A 24,074-nucleotide genomic window follows, 5' to 3' on the forward strand; every position below is an offset into this window, starting at 1 on the left:
TTAATATTTACACCACCCTTCGGTAAACATTAAAACGCAAGTCTGGCGCTACTAGGGTGGCCCGTGGATAAACACGCGTACATAATAATATATTATATATAAATAATATGTTATATTCTCGTCTCCCGCGCGCGACCGTGATGCAAAACACGTCAAATCCGATCGCACGGAAACCGTCTGTCCGTTTTACAAGATGCAGCCGCCGTCTTCACCACACCTCCACTGCCATTTGCCAATACCGTTTACTCGGGGTTATCCGGGGTAATAGGGTGGATACGGTATAATAACTGTGATGTTCTCCATCCCCGACCCGGTCGTTTTTTCAGAATGCAGACGTCTCGTTTTCGAAACCACATATTTATATTATAGGTAGGTACATCATAATCGGTCTCGGAACGCAACTCAGCGGTGCGCCGGTGCGTGATCGAATGTACGAATTTCGAGTGGACGACTCGTCGACGCGGTTTTTTCGTCATCCCCGCAAAAGGTTCGTCTCTAGGAGTCTTAAACGGATTTATTATACGTTTACGCTATCTAAAACACGTTGCTTTAAGCTATACCCGTTACGCATTTTCTATATACGCACACTTGATTTGTTGAGTTTTCACTCAGACTCTGATCGTCTCAGAATATTATATGAATTGTGATGTGTTACCTATACGATGCGTCTTGTGCGCACGATATACGATATACGTACTATATTGTTGTTGAAAACAACCAAACAGTTCAAAGTGGGCCATGAAAATAGCAAGGTGCGTTGGTCGGCGAAAAACAATGCACAATAATATAAGTCGCAGTTATATACAGTGTTTTGAAATCACAACACGAAAACATATTGCTAAGCCATGTTTGTTCGCATATTTCGTTTACAAAATATATTTCGAACAGTGGAATCCCATTAAAAGCATTCGTTAAAAACAAAAAATAATGTAGTTTCTCGGAATTCAACAAATGGATTACCCCATCGTCGCCGCCGTTTATGTAGAATAAGTTATTTGAGCCGCTAAAATAATCGCATTATAAGTTATACTTTTCCATTAAAACGGTGGTACCTACCTCTACACAAATTATATCCGATGGTTATATGTATATTGGGCAAAGTTTTAACATTCTTGTTGCAATGGTGTATAACTACGACGTTCAAATATTTGAAAATATTATTTACAATAACAATTTGGAAAAAAACTGGAAGCCTTCCTGTGTTCAAAGATAAACTTTGATATTTTTAGATTTAAAAAATACCAATTATAGAACATGTTGCCAAAATAACGCTTAAAATAACCTTGTGCCAAATACAATAACTTTTTTTTTTTTTTTTTAAACAAATGAAGGTACTTTATTTTGGAATTGTTTCCTTGTCTGAATTTAAGTTAAATTATTAAACTTTTTTTAGATAATTGGATTATAAATGAAAAAATAAAATTAATATTACAGATGTGTTATATTAAAATGAAAAATGTCAACCAAACATACATGGTATGCGTTTAAAATTAAAATCAATTTACCGTAAACCGTATTATATAATGTACAAAATATCTTTGAGATTTTCATCAACATCGACTAATATAACAAAAACAATATTTATAGAAATTTCAATTCGTTAAAATCAGACTCGATCAATCAACATTGAATAATGTACTGTAAATAATTTGAATTGAAACATTTGGCATAGGTAATACTGCAGTATATCTGCTGTTGAAGGTACACGTCATGAACATCGTTACGCACATCTTACCGCGAAAGCACAGACTACTCAGTTAACTTTTATACTCGGAATAGTCGAGAAATAAAATATTGAATATGACTCAACATAATACAATATTTTTAAAACTACAAAACTCGTATTCATAATTTCGATAGGTAGATATAATAATGCATTATCGGAGCTGAATTATTGAAACGACAAAAACAACATATTAAATATCGAAATTTGTATTGACATTGAGCTTTGAGTGTACACATATTAACCATATTGATCGCATAATAATATTGTGACGATGATATTATGCCAATTACTAGCGTACGACGGTGTTGTTCTCGTATATAATACACAACCACTACAATATTAATAATATTATGCATTAGTTAAAAAATAAATAAATAAAAGTTACATGTTTTACTTATCATCAATAATCGGAATCAGAACATATTATACATTATTATCTTACACAGAGTTCGTACGTGTATACTACGGCGCCATGTCGCGTAACAATGTACCATAGTATTGTGCCTATAGTACAAGCAGTAGTATATAGTATTATTGTATAAGAATTTACAGCAACGGACGTTAGTACGTTACTTACACGGTATAGCTGAACCCGCACGCAATAACTGTAGACCGAACACAGCGATAGCTAATTTAGTATATTATGTTATAAAATATATATGTTATACATACAGGGTGATTGGTGATTCAACAGCCATCATAATAATCACCCACCTCTCATATTCTTTGATAATGCAATTATTCAAATTATAATTCTTGAACATTTTTAGATTACTTGTATGTATAACATTATCATAGGTACTGGGATTTTCACAATGTTCAAAACTTTTGTTTTCAAATGAGAACCATCAATCGTTTGTTTTTTTTATAAATTATTAAGCATATGGGTTTTTTGAAAATGTTATCTATTTATAACTATATGTTCAAAGTATAATAATCCTTAGGTAATTAAAAAAATATTCATAAAATACAATTTAATAAGATTAAATAAAATACAAACAAAATGTAATATTTAGAAAATGTTTACAAATACAAAATGCTGATACGAATTATAATATTAATATTATTTATTAGTGTATAATTTTTAAATATAGATCCCAGAATATTGCTTTAAATGTATTACGAGAGACTGTAGTTCTTAGTGTATAACGCTGAATATTATAGAAATTGTATACTCGTTTGGATTTTAACATTAAAAAATAATAAATTAATTAACAATTTACAATAAAAATGGGGTTCACATTTGTAAATGAAAAGCGTATTTCTACAAATGATAATCCTTAGATGATAAAAAAAAATCTATAAAAGTAGTTGAATACGATATTTTAGCAGCGGCATAAAAGCACTTAGATGCAAAACATTGTTTTTTGTCCCTAAAATAATAAACATTTTACACTTTGTTACTAAAACAGTGCTGTGAACCACAAAACATTGTATACTCCCTGAGGCAATTGCTCCGTTACCCCAGTTGTAGTTATATGCCACTGTATTATGTTTATAGTTTTTTAGTATACTTAAAAGTTAAAAATTCCAAAAATTAGAATTTAAATATATTTTATAAAATCATTAATCGTTATTAAAGAAATCGCCATACATATTACAATATTATATAATACCCATATCTGCTTAACATATTATAGCCATATAGGTATATAATTGGCGGTGGTATTGATTTGTTTCGTTTCGCGTAACATAAAAACACGATATTCAAATTGGATTAACGATCGCAAAAACGTCAGGGTTGTGCCTAAATGTAGAGTTATCATCAAGGCATAAACACACATTATACATAATAACGGCATCGGACTCGCGTAAAATATGCGCGAAATACCGCTCGTAAAACCGTATAATGTTCGTATTAAATTATTGTTAAATTATTATTGTTATACACGCTCGGCATAAGCAGAGTAATAGCCCCGGGCCGTGTGGAACTATATAGAGGGGTATAATGGGTATTATAATGTCGGTTTGAATTTGATCGCGCCCGAACGGAGATGAATAATATCACACGACCGCTTTGACGAATTAAGCGCCCGAGAAAAAACGTCGGAAAACGTCGGCCAGACCGAATAATGTATTATATACAGTATATATAGTTTAAGCGATCGGAATATACACGGCTTGTATATTATTGTAATGCGTGCGAATTTATTAGGTCTGATTAAAAGCGCGCGGTTCTTAACGCCGCGAAAACCGTCGGCGATTAAATTTGCTTAAAATTTGCCTAATGGTATACCTACATAACGACGAATTTTACATAATAATATATATACCTACGTATTATCTCGGCCGACGAACCGAACGCCCGACCAATCAAATCTCTGCTGCGCAGGATACTGTTCCGACGGATTCGCAAAAGTCGTATGACGATTATTATAGGTATATACATATTTATACGCGTATGCTATTGTGACCCCGGCGAGGTGATAAACCGATAATGGCCGGACGAGTGAAACGGCGCGAATATAATAATATATAAACGACAATGCGCGATATGTATCGTTTCGCGTTTGCAGGACAGTATAATATATATATATAATATGCGGGGTCATCGTGTACAGCGAATCGGAGAACCCCGCGTGGTATTCAGCCCCAGTTTCGGGCGGCTTGGGGGGGGGGGACGGAAGGCGTAATTTCAGTTATAAATGGTTTTTAATAATAATATTCGAAAACCGAGACGTCACTGCACAGACATTTTTGAGCGCAAGTTTCCTTTTTTTCATCGCGTGTGCCCTTACATTCGTTTGAATAACGCGATACCGCGTGGTCACGTTATAATAGTATATATATATGATATTGGTAAAACAGCGGCGGAGGACGTCCGGCCAACTGCCGTTGCGGAAAAAATTTCACCGCCGACGACTAGTTGCGATCGAATTACCCGGACAACATAAACACGCCCCCTACTTAGTGGAGCAGTTTGTTTTTTTTTATGTTACTTTTTGCCGCGAATTCCTGTGTACGGTATATACTATATAGTGTATATATATATATATATATATATATATATATATCACGTGATCATAAACCGAGAAATACGGCGGCGGCGGCTGTGTATATAGCTGGCTACTCTCATCACCGAACGATGCGTTTCTAGCTAAGAATAAAAACCAAAGTCCCACACGTGCGGTGATATTATACCGTCGTGTCATGGCCTTTTTGGATATTTCTGCATATTTACGCGCCTGCAACTCTGCAGTAAAATTATTTTTATTGTTTTCTGTTTAACGTCGTTTGCGATGTTACATTTGCAAAGGCAAATCCGAAGCTGCATGTGTGCGCGTTTGTCGAGGCGAAGATTTTTAAAAACGCGGAAACGTCAATTTTATTTATTAGTTTATTGCGTAATAATCAATAGTCTTCTAAATAACATAATAAAACGGGCCCCTATAATTATAAATGCGAATTGTAGCAATTATTACCAACCCATCAATTTGAAGACGCAAACCGTCATTATTTTCAATAAAAGATAGGTATATAATATACATGGTTTTTATACGTATTCACACACAACTGTTTACAACTGCACGTCTGAATCAACAACATGTTATTATAATATTTTTACTGCTTGTATTTTGATATGATTATTTTTCAGTAAAAATAAATAGCGTATTATTATATTACAGTATACTAACAATGTTTATGGAATTATACGTTTATACCCATCTTATCTTATACGTATATCACTTATCAGTTTATCACCCTATGTTTTTTACGATAGGATCACTTATAAATTATAGCACATTAGTATACCTACTCACTTACCTTGATCGGCTACCACCGTTTAACTATTAAAGTCGGTGTGTCTGGTTAAAATGCACTTAATGCCGCAATTAAATGTATTTATTTTTCGAAAGCTGTTGATGGAATTTTTTTTTAAAATTAGCAATAGGCTTTAAATTCAATATACATTAAACATTGCCCACTTAGACGCATATTACAGGATAAACAATCGAGGGAAGCTAAAGATTTAAAAGAAAAAATTTAACATCCCATCTTCATAGAAAGAGTGTGAAATATTTATTATAAAATTAAACCAAATATCTTCCTTCATATATCCCAATATACATTCAAATTGGCGATCAATGAAGTAATTGACTCGGAAAAGACGAGTTTAACTAATTGAAAACAATGGATACTAAACATCCTACACCGAATAAAATATAATATAAAATATAGTTATGAATTATATGATTGTCAAAATCATTATTTAGAATATAGATTAATGAATGTATTTATTTTGATTAAAAATAATGTATTTCAAGGTTTTAATTTTTTAAATTATTTATTAATTAGAAGTTAAAAAGAGATTTTACAGTATATTCAATCATTTAATTGCACAATAAATTTTATCATAAAACTTTGAATTAAAAATTAAATTGCTTAATCGACACAATTGGTTGGGTGTCCACGACATTTACGCTACACCCTACATTGTAAAGCCTACACTTATAATATTCTTATTTATAATAATAAACCTTTTTTTTTTAATACAAAAGAATATTATGCGAATTCGTCATTCATTGAATATATAATATTATGCAATCAATAAACAGTCTATTTTTGTAACTAAAAAATGAAAAATATTTTTGATACAATAGTTCAAAGGTAATAATACTAATATTCAATCATTTAATGTGTATACCTTTACATGATAGTTAAATAATAAATGTTCTATTTAAAGCTAATGATTTAAATTCAATTCAAAAAGACGATAATAAATTTCTTCAAATCGATAATAGAAATACCAAAATAGGAATTTATCGCAAAATTAATATTAACCTTTCAACAAACCAGAACGAAGCACACGTGTGGCTATTAAAATAATTAATTTTTAATTTTCACACATATTTTTTAAACGCTAACTAATAATATGTAATTTTACAGTCACGTAAGTAGTTAACCGAACTTTCCAAATTGTGTAGGAACGTTATAGAAAAACGTATAAATTATATTCCCTTATATCGTATTACACAAATAATAAAATATGTCTGTATAATCGATCTTGAATTTAAAAATTTAAATTGTTTCGTATAAATTTGCTGCAACTATTTTGCCCCAGCAGCAGTTATCGAGAGGTCAAATAACATATAATTACCTAGGCTATAAAAATAACATCTGGTATTATTCATTAGAATTGTATTTGCATCGTGAAATAAACGGTGCGAATATCAAATTAATTTGTTTAAATACTTCGTATATATAACGTGAATGCAGATGCCCGCGCAGATGTGACACTGAATTTTTTCCTTATATTTTTCCGTATATGGGACGGGTGAGACACGAATTTCGCGTAATATTCTCAATGTTTCCTGTCGGAGAATCTCTAATCTACGATCACTGCAGGTTACTCGACACATACTATACATGCACATTGCACGTTGTATATATAACTATGTACGTAATTTCTGTTGATGGGTAATGGGCATATATTCGTCCGACGCGATGAGACAGACGCGCAGAAATGTGTGCACATTTCGACATTTATTATATTGCAAAATTTGAGGTCAGTAAATATTGTTGTCTGTCGGTGCTAAAAGTGAAAGTACACAAAATTTTCACCCCACTACGTCTCGATAGACTGCGATTAGTCGGCAACAAGTAAAAAAAAAAAAAAAATTTTAAATCTAGAAAGTATAAAATGATTATTGTAAAATATTATGTCCCACGCCGTCTGCAGTGAGTCATAATATTATATCGTATACGAGCATATAATATCGTGCAAAAGCATATTATTATACAATATGTACTAGGTATAGCCCGGTGTATAGGCATTATATATTTATATTATGTGTATAATGTATATATACCTATATACCTATATACACATCATAATAACTAATAATAAGTAATAACATAATATTTTATTGAACATTGTTTCTAAATTTAAAGAAAGAGAAATTAAGGCGATGATAATAATAAACTATAATTATTGTAGTATAGTATAATATATTATAAATTATAATTAACGAGCATTCGCGGATTCTTATCGGCGAACAATTAATCGTGCAGCGCGTGTCACAGTTGCATTCATCGTTACTCGTCAATAATATACATAATATACATAATATACTGAATGCAACTATAATAACATATTATATATGCACATAATAATATAATTGTCATAATTTTTGTCTCTTTAATTTTCCTCGTACGACAAAGGTATTATTGCCTTATTGTTGTCCCCCCCCCTCCATCACTAATAAGATTTCGTGACAATCAGTAATCACATCACATTCACGCCACGTACCTAAATGGAATATTGGCATCATCACCTCGGATGTTTTCACCCTCAAAATTAAAAAGTCGACTATAAGATCTGAAAATTAGTTATACCACTCGTACGAACTCTATAACTTACATTTTATTGGAATATAAGTGTTTAGAAACTCCACTATAGGGACTAGACGTCTAGACGAACAATAATTAATGTTTGTTAAAGGGGACTTTAGAATATGCTATAATTATTATTTATAAGTTAATGTAAATAAATAGAATAGGTAGTATCATACAATTTTAAACATTTTGATATTCACATGGAATATCTTAAGAAAAGTAATGATTTTGTGACTATTACATAAATATATTTTTATAAATTATAATTTTTTTTTTTAAACAAATTACTGAAATTAGTTTAGTTATATGAATAGGTTATAAAAAATAATATTTTTAATTTTAATATTTATGTAATACAATTTCTTAATTTTTATAAATGTGTATTATAAATTATGTTTTACTGTTTCCTAAACAGAATGTCCAACGTCCAGACGGCAGACATGTATACGAAAGTTAAATACTCTGTTCGGTAAATATGTAACTTTAATCACGATTAAATGTGGATCTCGACTCTCGAGTAAACAACTTGTAACCATTGCAGTTGACCTCGATAAATAAATAGCATAACGAAAATCAGCCCTCACGGGAGACTTATCGGAGAAAACTATATAAATCTCTCCACGACCTACCCACGGCCACGAACGGTACGACGAGGAGCTCACTACTATGGCTTAAACAGACTCGGGTTTTGCTCGTTTATCCGCGATGGTATACATAATAGTAATAATAATAACCGTAAGACCCCCGCCCCGGGTCTATATTGTCTTAAGGGTGCGTTTGTATGTATATACACGCGCGAGACGATCGCGTTCGCGGGGCTTTTCTAGAGGAATTAAAAGTCCGCGGTTTTCTCGGAACGGGCTCTTATATGACGACGGGCGACTTAGGTGGAAAAGTTTTGTCTTTTGTTATCAATCCCCTCAACCCACCTCATCATTTTCCCCTTATACGATCAACCACTGGCCCAACAAACACGTGTCCCTCCTCAATGTTATCTTGTTCTCGTCAGCCCTATTAAAAACTACCTAAAATATTTGCCCTCTCTCTCTCTGTCTTCATATATAATACACACTGTAAGTCTAAGTAAATGTAAGTACCTGTATACCGCTTATGAAACAGCATAGCCCTCTATACAAACATAATGAATATAATGTATTAAATACACTGCTGTAGCGAGAAAATACACATTGCCAAAATATCACGTCTACCGAGACGATATCGTATTTCCTTTACAGGAATACACTTTTCACGTATACAAACAATCGTACATTGTATACATACTCATCAACTCATATCTATTAGAATCGTGTGCAATATAATAACGACGTCTTTGACGTCTTTATAGAATTACACGCATCACAGACTTGTAATATTGTGATAATCGACTTATATATACGCATACAGACAATTACAGGGTATATTTCATCCTGCTTATCATCGAAAACAAAAGCTCACTGACAACTATAGTATTATATACATATATTACACGAGTATAAACTGTACGGTAATAAATATTTCAATATTTTTAATTTTGAGCAAACCGAATTAAAAATTAATATGAACTTAACAGAGGCGTTAAGGCTTTCAAGTTTCAAAATCGTTTTCTAATTATATTTTATATATATATATATATAAAAAATACTAGGTAATTAAAAAAATATTTGTTAACATGCTAAAAAAGGCGACTGTCTTGTTTTTGCTCGCATATATGCCTGAGAAGTTTTTAGCGTTATTTTAAAGACCACCCAAACAGTCGTTTTACTGTTCTACATGCAAACGGCCAACAATAATTTGTACAGTGGAAAACTGTTAAAAACGTTTAAAGAAAACTAATTTTGTTACAAATTCAGGGATAACAATATCGTGTCCCGTGATAATAATACAGGTACATATATTATATACACGAATGCATTATATATGTATTATGTAATTTATAGTTTTAAACAAACCGAAACCACATTTTTATGCATAAATGTGATTAACTCGAATTGTCTCTTCGAACAGTGTGCATTCAAAGTGGCATTTGTTTTGCATTACTTTTTGTTATGGTTTTTCACGTCACTATATACATGTGAACACAATGTTTACAAAATACGATTTCCGCCCGTTCGCGACATTATATTATATACATATAGCCACTTTAAACAACTATCGTATGGTTTAATATTATGTACATTGTTACGTTCGAGTGTCAAGCAGCATGCCGTTTAAAATAAATGTCTTATAGTATTAATTGTTGTAAGTACTCACTTCTCAGGTGGCCGCAGTCGTGCTGTTTTGGTTCCCAGCTGAAACAATAAAGAAGCATATGGATGAAAATCGACGGGGAAATAATTCTCATTATAATTTAGGCATATTTTGTAAAACGTCACGTCATTAAAATATTATTTCATGTATATCGGTTATTACTTATTAATTACTAATACCTAAAGTATGATCGACAAACAACACGCCGTGTTTTCTTTTCTCTACAACCTTGCGATCGACGTGTACCTATATATTATACAGGTATACATCCTATTAGTACACGCGGTTAACGGGTAAGAGTGTAATAATATGCATTTCCTCCGATACGACAATATTAATAATATATTGTTCACGTGTACGAAAACACAATCAGAGAAAATCGACAATCGGCTGTTACAAATATATAATAATATTTATTATTCTCGCACTATACTATAGTTTATATAACATATCATATCGCTAACATGTTACCTATGCGTGGAGAACGACATGCAGACCGGGACTGGGTCGGAGACGAAAGACGCGCGGATCATGTGTGATTAAAATACATATACAAAGAACAATGATATTATGATACATATCTATATTAATTTTCTAGACAACGCGTTGTTTGACAATGATCGGCACACGTACAATCTCGTGAAAATAGTCTAGTGAGCACAATATATTGTAGTATGGACAACGCTGTCTGGACGGAGCTATATTGGCGAGAGACGAGACAGAGCGAGAGAAAGAGAACGAGAGAGCGACGGAGTGAGAGAGAGAGAGAGAGAGAGAAAAAGGGAGAGACGCACTCACACACATACAATATAATATGTCGTCGTCGTTATCTAGCCGCAATATACTTTATTATGTGCAGTCGAGGGAAATAGTAGGTATTTATAATTTATATCTCATGTAGGACGCAAAATTGCGACGCACTGCGATTTCGCGTAAGGACGTAAGGAAAAAAAAGAATAAAAAAAAAAATAAAAACCAGAAGGAAAATTTTTCTATATATTTTCAGTTTTTATTAAACACGGTCAGACTGAGTCGCGTTGGTGATTACCATTTAGCGAATAGTATTCGCGTCGAAAATATTATGCAGCAGTATAGGACACAGCGTTCTTCCGCTATCGATTGAATGCGGATACATATAATACGAAAATCGTATCAACAAAAAAACCCGTGCAATGCTATACGCCTATAGTATAATATCCACCCCTTAGTAAACTATATTCATCGACATTCAAAATCGAGTCTTCACTCCTGTACTATACACACCTCGATTATCCGGATGATAATCAACTAGTAGCTCGGTAAATATATAATAATATAATACTATATAGTATATAAAGTATCAGCCTCTTAGAAATCCAAATCTGAGAATATGATAAGAGAGAATGAATAAGTTTTGAAGCTCCGTGGTTCACGAGATGTACTTCTATCGGAAAATCGCTTAAACATCCGCGATTACAAATAATTACTCGTGCAAAACCTAATATATTTTTATTTTATACTTATATATATATATATAAACTTTGTTATCTATTGTCACTAGTCACTAAAATCATTATTCTTTACTAACATATCACATATAATAAATAGTTACAATATACAGAGTGATTCGTTAAGCATGTTCACCTCCATTTTTAATTTAATAATGCAACATTTAACATGTATTTGCTATTTATTTCGAATTCTGCTTTTTTGTAATTTTTAAATAAAGCTACTTAAAATCCATATTTTAAAATTGAGATTTTTATACTAATTAAAGCTGTTCTGTGATGGTGACACAAACTTCTATTTTTAAACTGAGAATTTCCTTTTTTACTGTAAATAATTAAATAGGTAGATAATTAAAAAAAAAATAATTGACGTATTTATGTTACAGAAATTCAATAGTTTTTTAATAATTATTAAAATGTTTGTATTAAGGATAATATAGTCCAAATAATAGTTTTATAAAAATATGAAATAAAAGTAATATCGGATCTAGTATTTATTATAATTGTTATTTGTTATATAATTGGACCATTTTTATAAATAATTAATGTTGGTAGATTAATATTAATCACTAACATTTTCAAATCACCATTTCTTTCAAACCTATTATGATAGACACATTATGTTTAGTACGCAAAGTAATATAATTCAAAAATTACGAGTTCAAAATTTAATTTTGTTACGTTGACATTTTATAAAAACTAAATAATTTACGGTATTGGGAGAGGGGAGATTGCCATTTATTTTTTTTATAGTAAAACAAGTTTGTATCTCTATATAACACTCCTTAAATAGCACGAAAAATCTCAATAATTTAAAGATGGTGATCTTTAATTATATATTTAAATATTCCAAATATCAGATTTCGAATAACCAAATTATCCGAGAAGAAAAAGGGGATGAGCATGCTTAGTGAATAATCTTGTATATGTAATGTAAACAATTTATCAAATTTATATTAATATGTCATATTATGTTTCAACATTTTAAACACAATAAATAAACAAAACAAAAAAAATATCATCTATAATAATAATATAATACGTGTATCTGGGACAGACGCTGAATCGAACGTTTGGCAGATATAAAGTCTTACCCGCATATATATATATATATATATATACGTAACATTAAACATACATAAATACATAATATTGGTTGTTATATAATATTTTATGGCAGTTTTTAAAAAAAAAAAATTTACAACCGAAAAGAGATGCGGCAGCGTGTTTATCGCGTTATCGCTGCAACAGTTTTTATATTATTATTTAGCATTAGCAGACACATGTTCGATGTCGGCAGTATACACAAAAGTTCACTGAAAAAAAAAAAACAACAAATTGGTGTCCACGTCTCGTATCAGCTCCGTAAATATTACGAACGGAAGTTTTATATATCATATTATTATTATTGAACACGTAATACGATAATACACGAAAATACAAAAAAAACTCCGAAACTTAATACATATAATAATATAATGATTAATATTTAATAATATTGTGACGTCGGTATAGATGTAGGTATATTTGTTTTGTATAAGTTGTTTCCCGAGAGACCTGCACGAGTATACTGGAAAAAAAAACATATTTCGCTCGGAATATGACGTGCGCGTGTGTTATACATATATTATAATATACGTGTCATACGCATATATGATAAGCTCGTACAGAAATGGTATAATATAATTAATGTGTTAACGGCCACCGCCGCAGTAAAACGTAGTAATTAATTTAATATCACTTTATATTATAATATTATCAGCTGTACAATCTATAATATACCGTCGCCGTCGTATAGTCGTTTGCGAATAGTATATATAGTTATTATTATTAAAGTCGTCGTCGTTCAACACGTACATCATCAATATTTAATTGCCGGCGGAATCGATTCACCAATACCGACCGGGGCCTCGGAAGAACACTCGACGACGTCGTATACATTAATAAGCATTACATGAATAATTCCTAAACGGCTAAACGTACCTACCCCCATTTGGATTTTAGGAGTGGCGTTTATTGGCGAAAATCCTTTGGAAAGTTTAAAGCCAAACAAAGTCGAAATACTATGACGGCGGTGGCGGCGGCGTCATTATTAATATGAAATATTTAAAACCGAACGGACAATACATTATTGCTGCAGCTGCAATAGCGGCCACGCGCCAATTTCGTACGGACGTTAACGACAACAAACAATAAATGTTATACAAACATATTTCATATAACATATACATATATATATATACAACGCATGACCAAGTATAATATATGCCACACGGCGAGTTAATAAAACGATTCCGTTTAGTGGGTCGACCTCGATTTTTTTCCCCTGTATTTTGACGGAAGTCCAAAAATACGATCGTGGGGCATCGACTGCTGCGACCGCGATCCAAGCCAAACTACACGAGTCTTCCCCCCTCATCGGAAGTAAATTAGGAAAAAAACTATAACGATTTTAATTACACAGACATGTACAAAAGTACATATTATCTCTAATGGACGAGAGTATACAGGAAAAATACTCCGAGGATGAACCAGAAAAAAGTACCATCGAAATAAAATGTTTTGATAAACGATATGATTAAATTATGAAATAAATAATAATAGTCTGCAATAAATTAACTATTGCACAATTTTCTAACATTTTTACGATAATGTAGGAACTACAAATGTTATTGCCGCGTACGGCGTATACCTTTGATGATATTAGGTATAGGAGATAATTGACCACGAGTTAGCTACGAATTATAAAAAATTCCATTAGATGACGTCGGAGAAAACAATATAATAATAGTAAATACTACCGAACTTGCACAGAACTTTGTACCATAACACTAAGCGGCACAATAAATATTCCTGATTTTTGAACTCATAATAACCCACACACAATATGATGAAACAATTAAATGCATTCATTAGACTAATCAGTTTTGATTTTGATTTTGTTTAACGTATGGAGTAATTATTAAAATAGGTAATTATTTTATCTTTTAAAGTTTTTGTATAATGTATTTTGTAAAACTTTTAAAAATGTTTTCTAATAATTAAAGTTATTATACAGTTTATTAAACATATAATAAAACTCAATCTAATTTTATTTCAGAATCATACAAATTAAAATATTGTTGGTAATATTTGAAAATGATAAAATATAAAGTACATTTAATTTTATTCAATATTTATTTTAAACATTAGATTTAGCTTGATTTTTAATTTTCAATAATTGTCGAACTTTTACTATTATATCAATTTACTCATAAATTGTATTTATAATTAAATATTAATAATGTTTTAAACATCTTAAAAGTATTTATTCAATCTCTTCCACGTAAAAAATTCTGTGTAGGTAATACATTTCGGGGCTTCGGGCTCTTTTTGGGGGGAAATTTTTACTCACGATTATTATGTTATTATTATTTGTACTGATATTGAGTACAAAAAATACATTGCGATATTGATATAAATATTATATGATATTGAAAATACCAGTAACATCGTCTCCGCGATAAATGGTCAGGTAACTTGCGCAGTGCCGTAATTATAGGGTTTGGGATATTTGCTGAACGCGTAATATATTGTTGTACATAATCGTACGGGTACTATACATTTTACAAATCACATTTCTTCAAAAAAATGTTTTTCTGTACTCTCATTGTTGGGGAAATAGTCCCTTCAACCCAATTTTTGTCATCTCACACATTTGGATATATACCTATATATTATAACTAGTTTTTTTTTTTTTTTTGTATAAGATATGTTTAACAACCCGTCTTTGCACGCGTGCCCAAACTCGCTAGTAAAACCAAAGCAAGACCAAACTACAACCCACACACGCACACACACACACACACACACACACATTACGGACGGGGTCATCGCCGGGTGCATCGACGACGGCAGGTGCGTAGACCTCGAGGAGGTCCTACACAACAATATACCAGAGCGGCGTTAATAGTTCCGCTATACTTTAAACATAATATATATATATATATATATACGACGAAATACACGTGTTTTGCTATACGTATACGGTAATGGTAGTAATAATAATAGTAATAATAATACATCACGATATACCTGTATACATGTGTTGTATTACAGTGTACAGGTTCGTGCTCGACGCGTTTGTCTCGGGGTAGATTAATAGGAATCCCTAGCGCAGTCGCGCGTCACCTGGGACCCTCGGCCGCCGTTGTTTCGGCTAATGGATTGACACGCATCGAGCGCGCGTGCGCACACGCGTAAACTGCCTACGATATGTACCTATACGCATACGCTGATAGTTTCCACTTTTTTCTTCCGGTACGCACACGTGATAATACGTGACGAGATGCGTCGTCGCTGTGTACGGATTTCGTATACGCGGCAGACGGGTCAAAAAAATAATAGCTATTTATATTGTGGAAAAAAATAGGTTGGGTACACGCCACTCAGCGCCAACGCCGTAACGCGATCCTGCGATAAATATAGTATTATTTGTATATTGGTTATGTTTTTTTTTTCACAAATCCCGTCGTCTTAATTCCTTTCAGTCGTATACGTAACACTTTTAAGTCTAATAATTTCCTATTACGCGTTTTCTCATATACTTTGCGGACACGGATGAGGTTACGAAGGGGCTCACTTCATATATATATATTATACGAACGCGTTGCACCAGAAATGCGCTGCAGACGAAGGCGATGACGTTTTAACACGGTTCACCTTCACGAGTATAACATATTGCACCGTTGTGCGATTCACTAATAATAATATTATTGTATATCAAACAAGTACACGACAACCAATGATTTTCGTCAAGACGGGCGCGATCGGACAAGGGATCTTACGAGGTTAGGTAGTATTACCAGCGACACGCAACTACCCTTGTAGAGTTTGTTTAACATTATATGTGTATACTGCAGTATATAGTCGTTGAAATAATGAAATACGAGATAAGTGGTCGACACTGCACAATAATGCATATTATCATTTACGTTCGTCACGCTGCAGCTTGACATAAATGCAGTCTCGTAAACACACACTTGAGCTATAATATATGCGCGTACCTATACATCTTCAGGTTTTTACAGTTTATTCGATAACTGAATTGCCGGTCGGCCGAACTGCGCAGTATAGATGTTTGCGATAATTTTCGGGCCCGTATACTCATTGAAACGTTCGTGTCTGCAGCAGATAATTTCAGTCACTTTAATCGCATCATTATAACTTGATACAATATAATATGTACTATAACAGGTATTTCAAATCGTATAACTCGTAACGTATATGATGCGATGCGTATTTGATGGTTTTGCGTAACAACACATCTAGTTAAATGTGTGTTAAGGTTGTAATTTATATAGGTAGTCATCTATACTACGTTTTAGTGTATAAATATATACCACATCACTAAATTTAGCAATTAAAAATAGATAATTGTGTCGTTTCGAACTCGTGTTTTGCACCATGACGCGTATCCGTATACGAAGTGTATATATATATATATAGAGAGAGAGAGAGAGAGTAGGCGCCTACTCGTCGGGTTATAGAAAAATAAAGAAGGACGCATTTTTTACCGATTTGTGCATGATGTGTTTTAATAATATTAAAATACATAACGGAGAAACGGTAATATATGTATAGGCTGCAGCGTGCTCTTTTTTGTAGATTTGATTGACGCACAACTCCGCGCACATGTAATATACAAACAGCGATCGAATTGGAAAAATAAAGAAGTGGGGCTCTCAGACTTGAAACAATTAGAGTTCCTTGAAACGATTAAAGTCAAAATATAACTTGTGGGTGTCAAGGTTAAGTTAGACTCCCTACACACCAAATGTCAATCATCAAATAAATATATTATATTTACAAAAAAATACTGTTACTGCAGTACTGTTATGACCGATTAAAATAGAATTTTTCGAACAACAGTAATTTATTCACTTTTTAATCTTCAAAAATAATTTTATTCAATTAAGTATTGTGGTGTATTATTAAATTGCATAGTTTTTGAATTGTACTTCACAGCTCTTATCCAGTATCTACATAATAGTAATAATTTGTATGATTTATCAAATTAAATAAACGAATATTTTATTCAACGCAGTTTTTCAAAATGTAAAATATTTTGTAAAAAACGTACCCCGTTATTTTTGAAAAAAAAATGAAAAAAAAATAGTAGTGGAGCTCCGTTCCTCGTCAAACCCCAACACAAATTCAAACGCTGCAGAATATATACAAAGCAGCACCAAGACAATTAAAATGCGAATTATCTACGTCGTAAACAATACAGTCGAGCATAATGGATTTGCGCACAAGACCATCGGTCGTGCGAAAAAAAAATTAAAATTTAAGTTTTGGGGGAATAAGTCTTTTGTTTCGTTTCGTCGTCGTGTCACGTTTTATTTTCGTCGGCGCGATGATGGCGCCTGGCGCCAGCACTGAGGTCTTGCGAAATTTCCGTCGTCATATTATATATGTGTACATATTATATTGATATATATTATTATATATATTATCCAAATATTATGTTATATATGCTAACTCGCCACTCGCGACACATTTGAGGAGGCGTGCAATAACATTAAATTGTTTTACGAACGGTTGCACAGCCACCGCCCTACAGATATCGGCAGCAGTTCACAGGTACATGATTTCTGCAAGAGAAGTGCCCCAGTGATGACATTTGAATCGGGCGAGGTATGAGTACACATTTGCGTATTTATAATAAATCTATATTGTTATTGTGATTCGGTCGACTTTTTAAATTGGTTGCACCTAAAAAACGGACAAATTCCAGACAGGGTTTGGTCGGTCGTTTAAAAATATTAACATGTACTACAAAAAAAAAAAAGAAAAGAAAAAGATTTTAAATGACGCAACCGCGGGGAACCATATATACGGTATATGATGATATACCGCAAGTATAGGTGTATGCCGATACGCAACGCGCTGCTGCAGCAGGGTTCGCGAACGGTATAACAAATTAAATGGAATTTATGATAAATTGAATTAGGCGGCGCAGCGTCTTGCAGTGATTCGCGACGGGCGCGTTAAGGTATGTACACATTTTTGATTCCATTAAAACGATTGTCCCGCGCTGCAGCCATATTTTAATCGTCTCGTTCGGGCCCGCGCGTTTGCTGCAGAGCGCCCAACGCGTATCGGCGGGCCGGGTGATGCACATAATATTATATTGGTACCCGCGACGTCTCTTCCTCGCGCATTGTGCGCGTTGTTCATTGTGCAACGTTTCTATTATCATCCGTATTATTATTATTATTATTATTATTATTATTATCATTATTTTCGTTTTCGTCTTCTCCGTGTTCTTTTCACTCGGAAAACAGGTAAATAATATAATGTCTGTACACACGTGCACACGCGTGCAGCGGGTACACGACAGATGTCCGTCTGCGCCGGTCGAGAGAGACTTGCGTAGGTACGTGTAGATTATGTATATAATACATTATGCTGTATACTGACGAAAAGAATGAGATCTACGACTACTGCTACGTAGCCGACTATATATATATACCTACGGCGGGCGGCGATATAATATTAATATCATCTCTCGCGCGCCGAACACCTGGCCGCGTGACCGATGAATATAAAGGTTATATATATATATTATGTAACTGCAGCAGCAGCCTACCTATACGCGTACATATTATGTGTAACAACTGCCGCGACGTCTTCGCCACCACCGGTCCCCTCAGTAAAAGTTAAAAGTAAACACTGCAGACAACACACAACAAGAATAAAACGCAAAATATCATATCCCATTCTTTTTATTCGTTTCTCTCGTTCCCGTTTCGTCTGCTCGCGCCGTCCGTCTATCTTCAGAATAATAATAATAATAATAATGTATACATCTCTCGCGGTTTACTATATAATCTGGCAGACGCGTGAGTTTTTTCTGTCCATTCAAAATGAAAATAAAGCCGACCGCCGACGCCGCACTTATGAGCCAATATAATGTGTGGTATAAGAGTGTATATAAATACATGTATATTATGTCAGTTGCCTGGTACCTTCACACATACCTATATACACATTCTATACTTTTCACGTGTACTGGCACAATTATGTCGGTGAATAAGTTCCACAATTGTATTTATTAGTATTTTTTTTTTTTGTGGATGCAAATTATTATCATCTAACAAGTTACGTAATATATAAAACGATTTCCTAGTTGAAAACAATTTCTGTAGAGTTTCTGATGCCAGGATCCACTCCAAAACTTCAAAAAAAAACAAATCAATTTCTAGGGGTGTAATAAATGTGTCGGGATTTTTTGTTTTTAATTTTAACGTATAATAATAAGTCACATAATATAATATAAATTGATTATAAACTTGAAACTTTCATAAATGGTTTACGTACGTTCTATTGATAAAAGTGATATATTTTTTCAAAGTAGGTATAATGCTAACTAGTCACTGTTATCAACCGCTATCAAGTATTAGTGTTAAATATCAATTAAGTTTTCTGATAACATTTTAACGCGATCAGTAGTTGATTCTTTTTTATTCACATTGACAATTCTTTAGCAACTTATGCTTATTTTTTTTTCTTTGTAATAAACAACTTTCTCAAATAACAAAAGTATTATAGTTCCAATAAATGAATAATAATTATATTCAATTCTGCCTTGTTGTGTCTTTATTTGTAATAATAAACACTGGTACGAAATCATGTTGGTTGAATTCGACTCATTGAATGTCCGTTCGTGAAGAGGCCATTGCAAAAACTCCGAACGTCGCTATAGAATAATTGCATTTAATAATAATTATTATTGGAACTGTTTGAAAATATAATGTTTTTATTCAGAAAAACAACAATATGTAATAGCTATATTATTGAACATCACGTGAAAAATGACTAGGTTGTTCATTTAAAAACTTTATGCTGGCTCATGTAATCAATTAAGTACGATGTGTGCAATATCGACGAATTTAGATCTATTATTGATTATTGTTTATCTTACAACGTATCCATATGTCTGATAAGCCATGTTTTATTAAATCAAAACATACTACAGCAGTAGCTACTGCCTACTGGCACCTACCAATGAATTATACAGACGTATTATAATTTATAGTAATTCGTGAAACTACATCGTTTTGAAAGTCACGCCACTGATAACAATGAACATAACGATACCGATTTGGGATTGTTGGAGTCACGTGTTTAAAAACTGACCTTTATTTTACCACTTGAATATAATATAAGATAAGTTATTTGGCTCATTAATAACATTTAGCGAAAACGAAAACAGCTATAATAGTTTCAAAACAATAATACGGCAATGCCATCTTAACCGTCATTAATTTGACTCTAATGAACCAACGTGTGTGGAAAAATCATTCATCTGAAATTAACTTTACCTGATACGAATATTCAATAACTATTAAATGGTATGCATACGTACAATTATTATACGATAATATATTGTGTATATATATATATTATATATTATATTTATGTGTAGATTATGAATCGACGTCGTCCTACACGCAACAACACGTACAAAACGTACATATATACTATACATATTTTTATTATTATTACCTATATTATCGGTGTATTTTTTTTTATACATTTATATGTATTTATAAAAGTATGTCTTTTGGTTTAAAAATAAATAAAGTTTGACGTATAAACGTGTATATAAGCGTAGTGATGAAGTACATTCGATTGTAGATAAACAACTATATAAAAAATAAATGAAAAGCAAAAAACGATGTTCATTTCGGTGCACTAAGCCGTTTTCAAGGAAATTAGTTTTTTTTAACTGGTTTATTTTTTTAAACGACCGATTTATTTTTATATATCTCGTCGAAAGCTGTTTTCCGAAACGTCGAGCTTATTATACCTTTGAATTTATAGTATACGAAATCAGTCAACGGTCGTGGGAAGGGTAGGTATTAAAGGTACACTATAATAATATAAATAATAATATATGCTGCCGATTCTACAACAAGACTGTTGCAGCGTCGCGGGTAGTCGGGGTTGGTGGGAGGGGGGTATTTTTTTTCTGGTGCAGAGACCATATCGTTTCGGACGGGTCGCAGAGCATGGCCGGCAGGTTTTACGACTTTTCGCAATGCGCTCGACGAGGACGGAAAAAGAGCGCGCGCAAATAGATAAATCGTCGACCCGATCGTCGTCTCCTTTTCGCCCGTATAATATATGAAATATATATAATAAAATAAGCGCCGCACTCTCGTGGATTTATTGACCACCGGCGGCGCGCGATCGGCGAAGGCAAGTGGCATTTCAGCGCGCTGCTACACATAAAATATTATATATACGCGCTCGACATTGTACAGTATTGTTGTCATTATAAACGTACACACACGAGCAGCACACACACACACACACACACACACACACACACACACACACACACACACACACACACACACACACACACACACAACGAGCTGCAATGCAATGATATTTTTTGACCTAGAATCTATGGAAAACAACGCGTCGGAATCGCAAACATTCTGTGTTTGCACTTTACAACTGACACACATATGCGTGTATACCTGCAGCACCGCGGTGTATTACGTACCGCATATAGGTATATAAACGCCCACGGACATGGATAGATGGATAGATAACCTACCTATATAATAGTTGCCGTGTGTGTCTATATATGCGCTCTATATGTATATAGGTACATATACGGTTTATACCTACTCATAGGTATATGTATATAAACGTTAACGTATATTATGTACCTATATATATATAGCCGAGAGGCGCGCGCGCGTGTGTGTGATGGTGTTTAAACAATTTTTTTTCCTGTACCTATACACGCTTGACGCAAGTTGAAATGACGCCGGAAAACGAAAAAAAACAAAATTTTTTTAATTTTTTTTTTTTCAAACGTTATTTCATCAATAACACCGCACGTGTCACGCAACAACAACATTGCTTATTGGTGTTACAGTTTTTATAATATACGTCATTCCGCGCACGGCCGTGATATATATATATATATATACTATATAGTATATCCCAGTACGTACATAGGTGGTATATACCTTAATCATACCCGAATACTATAGATGTTATATTATTTTTACAAATCAATGACCATTATATGTATATCAATAAAATGATCTTATATACGTCTTTCGTCATATTTCATCCATAATATTTATCAGTATATATTATAACAGAAAATAATTAAAAACATTTTAATTATTAAAATACATTATGGATATATATTATTATAATAATATGTTTGATTATTTTTTTCGCTTGACTACTGTATTTATAATAGTATAGTTCGATTTATGCGTAATATTATTATGTTTTTCGTTTTCACTTTTTATATACAGTGAATAATATGATTTCAGTATATAAGAATCGTCCACATGTTGTATAATATATAGTCTTATAACGTCCGACGAAAAGGTCGACACCGTTATCGTGATTATTTAGTTATTAGCTACGGTTCAAAGTCGTATTTATATTGATTTTGTTTTGTATAATAATGTTTACTCGTTCGTTGGAAAAAATCCCGGATGTCCGGGCACCATCATTTGTAACGATTAATAAAATAGTTAATGATGCAATGCATAATACTATTGAATAAGCTGTACACACATTTTTGAAAATGAATTTAAAGTTAATATTATATGTATCATACATGAATACCTACCCCAATACGCACATACCCTAATACACATCCATAAAACTAATTTTTTTGCGTCATCTACGGGCCGCTCTCTGAACCTATATGTATATAATGTACACGAGTTCTCGGACAGAGAAGTAGGAATGCTATACATATTATTGTATAATGCTTTCGAATTTATTTTCAATATACTAAAACATTTTGAGCGACGAGTCTCAAAAAAATGTGCTGATAATATTAAGATAAAATACTCACTACTCAGTAATGGATGTGTACTGCAAGACATATAATTATTTATTAGTTTCTCCTCTAACCATTTTCATTATCAAATGTACAACAATCGTCAAACTTAAAACAACTTGAAATACTTCGAGTTGAATCAACTGATATAATATTTTAATATCATAGGTAGTACTGATAGTAGTTGATAGTAATCGTTGTATCTTTGTGTTTGGGGTTTAAGGATGATCGGTATATTAAAGGAACTGGCCATGGACGCGGTGAAGCGTGTTAGTTGTTCATATTATGTATGTAGGTAATATAGGTACATACAAATTACTAAATGTATATACACTTCCCGTTTAGTTTATACTAATCCTCATAGAACTACTATTACACCTATATATACGATAAATACTGCAGA

At 32.8% G+C, this 24,074-nt stretch overlaps 1 protein-coding gene across 2 annotated transcripts in view; it reads right to left on the minus strand.

Moving 5' to 3' along the window:
• LOC132919084 (3-phosphoinositide-dependent protein kinase 1) overlaps positions 1-24,074 on the minus strand; it is a 168,071-nt gene that overhangs the window by 75,560 nt on the left and 68,437 nt on the right. For both annotated transcript variants that reach the window (XM_060980532.1, XM_060980609.1), the window contains exon 3: positions 10,313-10,350. The gene's annotated coding sequence lies outside the window, so the exon portion shown is untranslated. The remainder of the gene's footprint in view (positions 1-10,312; positions 10,351-24,074) is intronic.

The sequence above is a fragment of the Rhopalosiphum padi genome, chromosome 1 (assembly GCF_020882245.1).
Source record: "Rhopalosiphum padi isolate XX-2018 chromosome 1, ASM2088224v1, whole genome shotgun sequence".
NCBI classification, from domain to species: domain Eukaryota; kingdom Metazoa; phylum Arthropoda; class Insecta; order Hemiptera; family Aphididae; genus Rhopalosiphum; species Rhopalosiphum padi.